The sequence below is a fragment of the Tupaia chinensis genome, unplaced genomic scaffold, assembly GCF_000334495.1.
Source record: "Tupaia chinensis unplaced genomic scaffold, TupChi_1.0 Scaffold145860_1, whole genome shotgun sequence".
NCBI classification, from domain to species: Eukaryota; Metazoa; Chordata; class Mammalia; order Scandentia; family Tupaiidae; genus Tupaia; species Tupaia belangeri.
Genome location: NW_006205718.1, coordinates 2,180,162 through 2,191,349, shown reverse-complemented (window position 1 = coordinate 2,191,349; position 11,188 = coordinate 2,180,162). Strand labels below are relative to the sequence as shown.

The following is an 11,188-nucleotide window of genomic DNA, read 5'->3' as shown; positions in this document are numbered from 1 at the left end:
GAATGCCTTTTGTATTATTCTCTTTTCTAATTACATAGGCTAGGACTTCCAGTACTATACTGAAAAGGAGTGAAGAAAGTGGGCAGCCTTGTCTTTTACCAGTTTTTAGTGAAAAAGCTTTCAGTTTTTTCCACTTTAGTATGATGTTAGCTATGGGCTTTTCTTTTCTTTTTTAATTTTTTTTTTTATTTATTTTTTTAGAGAGGTCTTTGCAATAGAACGTGTGTGCTTGTCAGAAAGACAGAGAGAGAAAGAGATACAGAAAGAGAGAAATCACCCTCTGGGGGGGGATGTCCACACTGCAATCCATTCTCTTCCATTCTCCTCTCGGGATCTTGGGCATGCATGAATTTAAGCCACTGGGTTCGGGACTCGAACCGTGGTTGACTACATGGGAGTCCAGCAACATAGCCATTACGCCAACTGCTGGTCCTTTCTTTCTTTTTTTTTTTTTCATTTTTTTGGAGAGGTTTTTGCTATGGGACTCATGTGCTCACCAAAAAGACCGAGAGAGAGAGACAGAAAGCTATGGGTTTTTCATAGATTGCTTTTATTGTGTTGAGAAATGTCTCTTCTCTTCCAATTTTGCTGAGAGTCTTAATTACGAAGGGATGTTATATTTTATTGAATGCTTTTTCTTCATTGATTGATATGATCATATGATTTTTATCTTTCTTTCTGTTAATATGGCATATTATATTTATGGTTTTGTATATGTTGAATCACCCTTGCATCTCTGGAATAAATCCTACCTGGTCATGATATATAATCTTTTTTATATGTTGTTGAATACAATTCACTAGTATCTTGTTGAGAACTTTTGCCTCTATACTCATCAAAGATATTGGTCTGTAGTTTTCCTTCTTTGTCATGTCCTTGTCTGTTTTTGAGATGAGGGTGATGAAGGCTTCATAAAATGAATTTGGGATGATTCCTTTTGGATTGTTAAAAGTAACTTGATTAGAATAAGGGCTACCTTTTCTTTAAAATTTTTGTAGAATTCAGAAGTGAAGTCATCAGGACCTGGCTTTTCTTTGTTGGGAGGTTATTAATTACTGATTCAATCTCATTGCTTGTCAGGGGGCTATTCATAATTTCTATGTCCTCCTGATTCTATGTTGGTGACCTATATGGGCCCAGAAATTCGTCCAGCTCATCCAGGTTTTCTTGTTGGTTGGCATATAGTAACACATAGTATCCTCCAATAATGTTTTATATTTCCATTGTGTCTGTTGTAATATTGCCTGTTTCGTTTAAAATTTGCTTTATCTGGTTCTTTCCTCTCTTCTTAATCAGTCTAGCTAATGGTGTGTTAACCTTATTTATCTTTTCAAAGAACCAGGTTTTGCTTTCATTTATTTTCTGTATAGTTCATTTATTTTCTATTTTATTTATTTCCACCCAAATCTTTGTTATTTCTTTTCTCCTGGCATTTTTTGGATTTTTTTGTTGTTGATTTTCCAGTTCTCTGAGGCACAATGTTAGGTTGTCCATTTGCCAACTTTCTATCTTTTCCTTGCGTACATTAATTGCTATGAACTTCCTTCTTATGACTGCTTTTGCTGTGTCCATAGATTGTGGAAATTCATGTACTTCTTATCATTGGCTTTCATAAATCTTTTTTTAAAAAAAGAATGATTTTATTTAACTTTATTTCTTTCTTTATTTTAATTTTGACCAGAGAGGGACAGAGCAAGAGAGGAAGAGAAAAAGTGAGAAAGCAAGTTGCCAGGTCTGGGACTTGAACTACAGTTGACCAGGTGGGAGTCCAGTACCCCCAACCACCATTCCACCTGCCAGCCCCTAGTTTCTTTTGATTTCAGTCATTCAGCATTATGTTGTTTAGTTTTGATATGTGCATTTTTGATTCTTTTTCTGAAATTAATATCAATTTTAATTTCATCATGGTTGGAGAAGAGGCTGGATATGGTTTCTATACTTTTGAATATGTAAAGCCTTGTTTTGTGCCCTATCATGTGGTCAATCTTTGAAAAGGATCCATGTAACAGTGTGAAAAATGTATATTTCATGGTTTTTGGGTGGAAGGTTCTATAAATGTCTGTCAGGTCTATTTGATTTATGCTATCATTTGGTTCCTGTATCTCTTTGCTTATTTGTTTTGTGTGTAGATGATCTGTTCAGAGGAGATAGTGGGGTGTGAGATCCCCAATGATTAGTGTGTTGCACGTTATCTCTGCTTGAAGATCTAGCAGTCTTTCCTTCACATATTTGGGTGCTCCTGTGTTGGGTGCATAGATATTTGTAATTATTATCTTCTTGATGAATTCGCCCTTGTATTACGATGTGATGCTCTTCTTTGTCTCTTCTTATAGATATTGCCTTAAAGCCTATTTTGTCAGAAATCAGTATCGCAATTCCAGCCCTTTTTTGGTTTTCATTTGCATGGAATACCTTTTCTAGCCCTTCACTTTTAGTCTATGTATGTCTTTATCTATGAGGCACATTTCCTTCAGGCAACAGATAGAGGGTTTCTGTTTCTTTATCCATTCAACCAGTCTGTGTCTCTTAATTAGAGACTTTAATCTGTTAACATTCAACATTATTATCAATATTTCTGGACTTGTTTCTACAATTATATTAGCCATTTTCTTTGTTGTTTTTGATTCTCTTGTTTCTCTCTGTCTCTCTTTAGTTTCCTGGTATAGCACTCCATTCAGAACTTCTTAAAGAGTTAATCTGTTGTTGACAATATCTTTCAAGGTTTTGTTTATCTGAGAATATGTTTATCTTTTCTTTCCATTTAAAAGATAATAGTAACCATGATTGAAAATTTTTTTTAACACTTTGAATGTATCTTTCTATTATTTCCTTGCTTGCATTGTTTCCATTGAGAGATTCAATGTTAGGCTGGTGGGATTAACCATTGTAAGTAACTTGACATTTCTCTTACCTCTTAGTATCTCTTCTTTACTGTGATTTTGGTCATTCTGGCTATGATCTGCTGTGGAGAGGATCTTGGGTTGAGTCTATTTGGGATAATTGTATTTCTTGAGTTTGGATGTTTGATTGCTTCTCTAGGTTTGGGAAGTTTTCTGGAAGTATTTCATGAAATAGACCTTCTATGTCCTTGTCCAATTTTTTACCTTCTGGAATACCTATTATTCAAATATTTGAGTGTTTCATAGTATGTAGTATTTCATGTATGTTGTTCTCATTTTTAAAAATTATTTTTTCATTGTTTTTGGTGGTATTGCTTAAGTCAAAGGTTTTGTCTTCCTGCTCAGAGATTCTGTCTTCTGCCTGATCCAGTCTACTATTAATACTTTTGAGGATGGCCTTGATTTCTTGTATTACTGTCTTCATATCTAGGAGCTCTGATTTTTGTTTTTGTTTTTGTGGTGTTTATCTCCTTCTTGAAATCCTGGAAGGACTTCCTCATCTCTGTCACCATGAATATTCTGAACTCTATTTCTGGCATTCTTTCAAATTCTTTTGTGCTGTCCATGATAGAAGAGGGGTTGCTCTGTTCCATTGAGGAAGAGGTATTTCTTTATTTTTCCATACCTTTTGTGTCTCTAGTCATCTGCACTGATTATACATTACTTTCTGCTTTTCTGTTGTTGATTCCATAGTGTCAAGGGGAGGAAGAGCTCGACTTCTCAGATGTGTTCCTGGTAGAGGGCCTTTTCATCCTGCCAGAAACTATGTATATAGCCACCTTTAGGTGTTGCTTCCTTTCCCAGTCTCTTGAGACTAGGTGAACTTGGGGCTAACCTGGAGATTTTCAGATGGAAGAGGGAAAAGTTGTGCTACATGGTTCAGAGAACTACAAAGTCTCAGAAAATGGCAGACAGATGTACCTTGGATGAGTTGGAAGGCAGGAAGAAGCCTGGAGTGGTTTCCTGCTTGGCTTCCTTCACAAAATGCCATGTCTCCCTGGTCTGTAGCAGCACAGGCTCTGGGAAAAACTGGTGGTGGATGGATGTACCTGGGACAAGTTTGATATCAGCATTTTAAAATCAACTTTAATAAATATGATTTGTAATTTAGCTATTTGAAAATTTAATTAAACCATTTACTATTTTTATAAAAACCAAACTATTTGTAGTTCAGCATTCAATGTTCATCAACTGCTAATCTGTCATCATACAGGTTACATCTATGCATACATACATAAAATATAATTAATTGCTTAATATTGCTTTCTAGTTGCTATGTAGAACAGTGGCAAACATTGTAACTACTGAATACCTTTAGAATCTAAATTATAACTTGACAGAAAACAAGAAAATGGACTCAGCATTACTTGGAAACAACACTTTCTTGCTAAAGTGTACTATATAAATATTATTTCAAAAAAAGTTAGATTTTTCTTTTACCTAAGTTCTTTTGCTATGAGTCTTTCCCACTTTTTGAGTCCTTTCCAATCTCTGGCTCTTATGTCAGCAGTGGAACAATCTGTTAGGTTTGATTTGGGAATGGCAGTGGAGTCAGAGGCAGCAAGGACGAAAATACCAGAGTCAGGCTTTGGAGTTTAATAAGACCAATATCATTTATTCTGTGAAAAGCTCTTGGGTGAGGTCCCTCGGTCTAGTCAGAGGCCCAGGGTGTCACACCCAGGTGGGTGCTGCTTGTTCTTAAAGGACTGTTGTCCAATAAGTGGTCGCCATGAGTCCTTGTCTGGCCAATGAAGTTCGCTGTTTCTGTTCAACTTTGGCAGCCTGCCAAAATGCTGAAGGACAGGAAAGTCCATTGGTGATGGCGAGCCAGATGCAGAAAACAGGAAAGTTCCTGCAGGCGGGAAAGTTTCCACCATGTTTCTTTTCCCTTCCCCCAGACCTTACATCCTACCTTAAAAGGATGAGGGATGACGACTGCTCTGACTGCTTCAGGCTGTTAAAGGACGTCGATTTGGGGCCCTCTGGTTGGAGGGTCTTGGGGAAGGGGTGCGTAGGAGTGTAGGAATATCTAAGTAATTTCATTCGAGTGATGGTGGATGCCCATTCCCTGCTACCTGAAACTGAACTCTGGGCTCTGTGAGGGTAATTGGGGTCGTCGAGTCTGGGGCCTGTCAATCCTCAGCCCACCCCATCATTGCCAGGTAGAAATTGGGGTGGTGGATCTCCTCTCATTGTGGAGGCATCCGGAGTGGATCTTGTCTCCCTCCTTTGGGGCCATCAGAGCCCCTGTGACCCATTTTGCCACACCCTGGGCAGGGTTTAATGGGTGGCCTTGGATCTGGGCATTCATGGGCTTACCACATTTGAAGCAGTTTTCAGGGGGAAGACTGCGTCTAGGGACCTCCTTCTGAGGTGCTGGCTGCAGGGCAGCCACCAGAGCTTGGGCTTGCATGGCAGCCATCTGTTTGGCCTGTTTGTGACAAGCTACTTCAACATCCTCCTCGCAGGAACTGAAAATTTTAATTGCCATATTCACCAGGTCTCATATGGGGGTTTGAGGGCCCTGTTCAGCCTTTTTAAGTTTTTTTTTTCCCCCCTGATATTAGGGGCTGACTGGGTGATAAAATGGGTGGCCAGAACTCCTGCCCCGACAGGATCTTCTGGGGAGAGTCGGGAGTTGCACAGCCTCAGTGAGGTGGCTCCAAAACATGACTGGATTTTCTTCTGGACCCTGGATGACTTCTCGCAATTTGTCATAATTTACTACTTTTTGGGCTGCTTGTTCCATCCCTGCCGTAAGGCATTGCAACATGTAGTCGAGTTGCAGGTGGCCGTGGTCACCTTCCTGATATCTCCAGCCGGGATTAACTGCGGGGGTTGCCTCAGCACCTACCGCTGCGGTGGCGTCCGCCATGTGGGCCCTATCAGCATACTCTCTTCCTGCTGCTTGTACCTGGTCACGCTCGCCCGCAGTCACGGTGGATGTCATGCCAGGTGAGGTCATAGGCCTGTGTAAGATATTTGAATTCCTTGATAAATTGGGTGGGGTTGACAGAGAAGGAGCCCAAGCGCTTTTCAGTGGTGGACAAATCCACGGGGGGACGAGGGGGGGAAGAACATGGGCTTGAATGACTCCCTCAGCTCCAGCCACCTCCCGTAGGGGAGCCATGACCTGGGGTGGGGGTGGGTCATTTGAGTGTGGGGAAGGACAGAGGGATTGTTGGCCTAAGGGGGTGGGGAGGATTTTTGGGGTATGGTGGTAGGGGGACAGACAGTTCAGGAAAGTTTAATGGGGGGGTCAGGAGGGGATCTGGGCAGAGAGGAGAGAGAGTCCAGAGGAACAGTGAGAGCAGAGGATTCGGGGAATTCAGAAGTCTCCTTGGAAAGGCTAGGAGCAGGTTTTCGTCCCTTGCCCACCTTAGCAAGCAAAATCTGGGAGGGGGAGCAGGTAATACAGAGGTGGGGACAAGAACACAGACACCAAAAAGCCTGAACATATGGGATTTTCTTCCATTTGTCGTTACTCTTACAAAAACTGGTAAGGCTGGTCAAGACATTGAAATTGAAAGTGCCCTAAGGTGGCCAGATTGATCCATTGTTTAGTGAATGTTTGGGCCAAGCCGGGGTCGACAGGAATACCAGGTGGCATTTCGATTGTTCGGTCTGATCATAGCCTAGCTTTTTCCAATTATGAAGGATACACCCTAAAGGTGTTTCTGGATCAGGTTTGGAGGCAGCAGACCTCATGATGGATTAGACCTCAGGTAGAGAGAATGAGCCAAGAGGCATCCCCCTTGGGTATAATTTCTCCACAGATAGGAGGGTGAAGGAAAGTGTCGTCCAGGCAGCCCTGAGAGGAGATGATCCTTAGGGTACCCCTGCAGCACCCCGAATGGATGTGGAGTGTTCTTGGCGCAGCCGCGACTACAGACAACAATACTCTGGAGATCCGAAAAACGAGACTGGGGTCACTTACCTTCCCAGCCGGATGACTGCGTGAGAGGTCCGATGGAGGGATTCTAACCAAGAGGCATCCGGTCCTCCCAGGTTTCTGCATGAGATGTTAGGTTTGATTTGGTCAGGGTGGTGGAGTCAGAGCCAGCAAGGATGAAAATAGCAGAGTCAGGCCTCAGGGTTTAATCAAACCAATATAATTTATTCTGTGAAAAGCTCTCGGGTGAGGGCCCTTGGTCTGGTCAGAGACTGAGGGAGTCACATCCAGGGTGGGTGTTCCTTGTTTTTAAGGGGCCGTTGTCGAACAGGTGATTGCCACGAGTCCTTGTCTGGCCAATGAAATTCGCTGTTTCTGTTCAACTTTGGCGGGTGGGAAAGTCCATTGGTGGTGGCGGATCAGATGCGGAAAACAGGAAAGTTCCTGCCAGCGGGAAAGTTTCCACCATGTTTCTTTTCCTTTTCCCCAGACCTTACACAACTTTGAGGGATCTAGAATGGCCTCTAGCTTATATTGGGTCAACTTTTCTGCCTATTTCATTAATGACACTAAGTGAAACAATAAAACAAAACAATCAAAGATGCTGAAAAGTGACAGAAAATGAACAGAAAGTGGAGAATGGCAATTCAACAGCTGAAAGATCAAAACTCAGCAAATGAGAGTCACAGTTATAAATGAAGCTTTTCTATGGAGGATATTCTTTAGTCCAGGCAACACTGGAGCAGATAGAATTCAAGCAGAAACCACATCTTATTGTAAGAAGAGTCAGAGATTGGTGTGGAGCTGTCTGAGTGGCATATCAACTCTGTCAAATAAGTGCTGACCTCTACAATGGACATAGATAAGGTAAGACTCCAGGGGTCTTAGACAGAAACAAGGCCTACAAGGCTGAAATAGCTGAAAAGAGATTTCAGTAGGTTCCTACTCTAATGGAGGTAGTTTGAATTTGGATTCTTGCCAAATGAGAGTAGTTTGTTAAGTACTGGTCTTTCCTATAGAGACCCCCCCAAAAGCCATATGTTAGGAATAAAGATCCTAATTGGACTAAATGATTTTCCTTAGGACTAAAGGCAAAACCAAAATAGAGCTACTCTTTAAAAAAAAACACAAAACAAAACAAACAAACAAAAAAACACAAAACAGCCCCCTGCCCGAAGAAAATGCCAAGCTTTAAGTTCACTGTGACCAGGAAAAGGAGGATTAAATCCATCCTTTATAGCATATTATTTAAAATGTCCAGTATGCAATAAAAAACTACTAGATGTGTAAAAAAATAGGAAAATATAACTCAAGGTTAAGAGAAAGATCAATATATAGAAGCAGACCCACAGATAACCTTTTTTTTTTTAATGTTTAGTACAGGGCATGTATACTTGCAAGAAGAGAGAGGGAGAGAGAGAGAGAGAGAGAGAGAGAGAGAGAGAAAGAAAAAGAGAGAGTGAGCCCCAGGGGATACGACCACACTGCAATCCTTTTTCCTCTCAGAATTTTGGTCACATATGCACATGCAGCTGGCATAATTTTCAAGCCTCTGGGTCTGGGACGAACTACACAGTCGGCCATGTGGTTTCCAGCATCTTAACCTCCATACCACTTGCTGGCCCAACCAGATGTTTTAATAAGCAGAAGGACTTTACCAAAATATTCTAAAGAATATGTGGCAAAAAAAATATTATGAGTGAAAAGTTAGGGAATTTTAGAAGGTACAGGGGAACTATAAAAAATAACCAAGAGAAAAACCTAGTTATAGCAGTACAACCCCACAGCCCAACTTCCCAAATTGTATAGAGGCCCAGCTCCCAGCAGTGCAACACCAACCCCCACAAGCTGGAAGACCAATGATTACCACTGAACCTTCTGCCCAATCTCTTCTATTAATTTTATTCAGTGATTTTTTTTTTTAACTCCAGATTCTTTGTTTTTTCAGTTCTAGGTTTTTCTCTTCATTGATAATGGTGGCATTACTCAATGAGCATAATGCTGGTGTTATTTTTTCTTCCTACGTCTGCTAGAGCCATTTTGAAGGCTTTAAGATTTGTTTACAAGGAACTAACACAAGGCATCACTAATGCTGTGGCCCTAAAGGGCTAGGGATTCCTTTGCAAGGCCCCCACACCATGGAAGTAAAGCCAGGAAAACTGGGAGCAGACTGCTATAACCATTATCAGTAAAGACAGTTATTACTTGCAGATAAGAACCTAAAACCAGCTACTGTATTAAATACTATGCTAAAAGAAGTATGTACAGCATTTTTGGAAACTGATGTTAATATTAAACTAGTGAAGCAACTAAGAGAAAATATCAAGTCTGCTATTGATCTCAAAGAGATGGCCTTTGGTTTGAACAAAAGAAAAATAATTTAGCATGTTGTATTTAAAGAACTTGTGAAGATTGCAGACCCTGGAGTTAAAGCATGGACTAAAGGAAAACAGAATGTGATCATGATTGCTGGATTAGGAGTGGTAAAACAGCAACATGTTCAAAGTTAGCATATTATTACCAGAGAAGGGTTGGAAGACCTGTTTGATACGTGCAGACAATCAGAGCAGGGGCTTTTGATGAACTAAAATAGAATGCAATCAAAGTAAGGATTCCATTCTATGGAAGTGATACAGAAATGGATCCTGTTATCAATGCTTCTGAAAGCAATAGAGAAATTAAAAATGAAAATTTTGAAATAATTATTGTGAATACAAGTGGCTGCCACAAACAAAAAGACTCTTTGAGGAGATGCTTCAATTGGCTAATGCTGTTCAACCTGATAACATTGTTTACGTGATTCATCTGGCAGGCTTGTGAAGCTCAGGCTAAGGCTTCTAAAGATAAGGTAGATGTAGGTAGCTTTAGTAATAGTGACAAAACCTGAAGGTCATGCAAAAGGAGGTGGTGCCCTCAGTGCGGTTGCTGCCACAAAAAGTACAATTGTTTTCATTGGTACAGGGGAATACATAGATGCCTTTGAACCATTCAAAACACAGCCTTTCCTCAACAAACTTCTTAGTATGGGTGACATTGAAGGACTGATAGATAAAGTAAACGAGTGGAAGTTGGATGACAATGAAGCAGTTATAGAGAAGTTGAAGCATGGTCAGGTTACACTGTGAGACATGTATGAACAATTTTAAAATACTATGAAAACGGGTCCCTTCAGTCAGATCTTGCAAATAATCTCCAGTTTTGGAACAGATTTCATGAGCGAAGGAAATGAATAGGAGTCCGTGGCAAGGCTTAAGAAATTAATGATGGCAGTACAGATGGAGCCAAGGGTTTTAGTAAGCAGCTAGGAAGAACCTGGAGAGTAGCATGAGGATCAGGTGTGTCAACTAGAGATGTTCAAGAACTTTTGACGCAGTATACTAAGTTTGCACAGATGGTAAAAAAAGATAGGAGGTCTCAAGGACTTTTCAAAGGTGGTGACATGTCTAAGAATACGAGCCAGTCTCAGATGGCAAAACTGAATTAACAGATGGCCAAAATGATGGATTCAAGAGTTCTTCATCACATGGGTGGTATGGCAGGACTTGAGTCAATGATGAGGCAGTTTCAACAGGGTGCTTCTGCCAATATGAAAGCCATGTTGGCGGGATTCAGTAATATGTAAAGAAGATGCCTTAATATGAACTGATATCTGCTAAGACCTCCGAGTTTCCCTCCTTTTTGCAAATGGGAAAAAACAATCATATTTTCCTTGCCTGTTGTGATCACTTTCTTTTTCTTCTTGTCTCTCCCTCCTTTTCTTTTTTCCTTCTTTTTTTTTTTTTTTGAATTAAGGGAGGGATATACATTTTGTGGAAATCATTATATTTTTGCTTTAGATTTTCTTCTATTTTCACTATCATAATACTTCCTAAGTTAAATGAATAATTATGTAAAATTTTAGTATTTAAAGGTTCTTAATTATCTCAAAGGCCAAGCATTAAATTTGTAAACAGTCCTGGTCAGTAGTTACATGATATCTCAATAAAAACGCTGTAAAATAAACTTTAAAGAGGTTATAAAAAAAGATTCATGGAAGAGTGGATAATATTGAAGAAAAGATTATGGATTTGAAGCCAGGTCAATAGAAATAATCCAAACTGAAGTACATAGAGAAAAAAAAGGTGGGAAAATATGGCAGAGCCAGTGATCTATGGGAAATTATCAAGCAATCCAATATATATTGAATTATTATTTTTTTTTGGAGAGGTTTTTGCTATAGGGTGCGTGCGCTCGCCAGACAGACAAAGAGAGACAGAGAGACAGAAAGTGAGAAATCATCCCCCAGGGGGGTTGGCCACGCCGCAATCCCTTCTCCTCCATTCTCCTCTTGGAATCTTGGGCACGCACGCACACGCGCCCGGTGTGAGTTTTAAGCCACCAGGTCCGGGACATGAAC

The 11,188-nt window shown here is 40.4% G+C and overlaps 1 pseudogene; it reads left to right on the top strand.

Moving 5' to 3' along the window:
• Positions 1 to 6,753: 6,753 nt before the first annotated feature.
• On the top strand, positions 6,754 to 10,414 carry LOC102482830 (signal recognition particle 54 kDa protein pseudogene; annotated as a pseudogene).
• Positions 10,415 to 11,188: the final 774 nt, after the last annotated feature.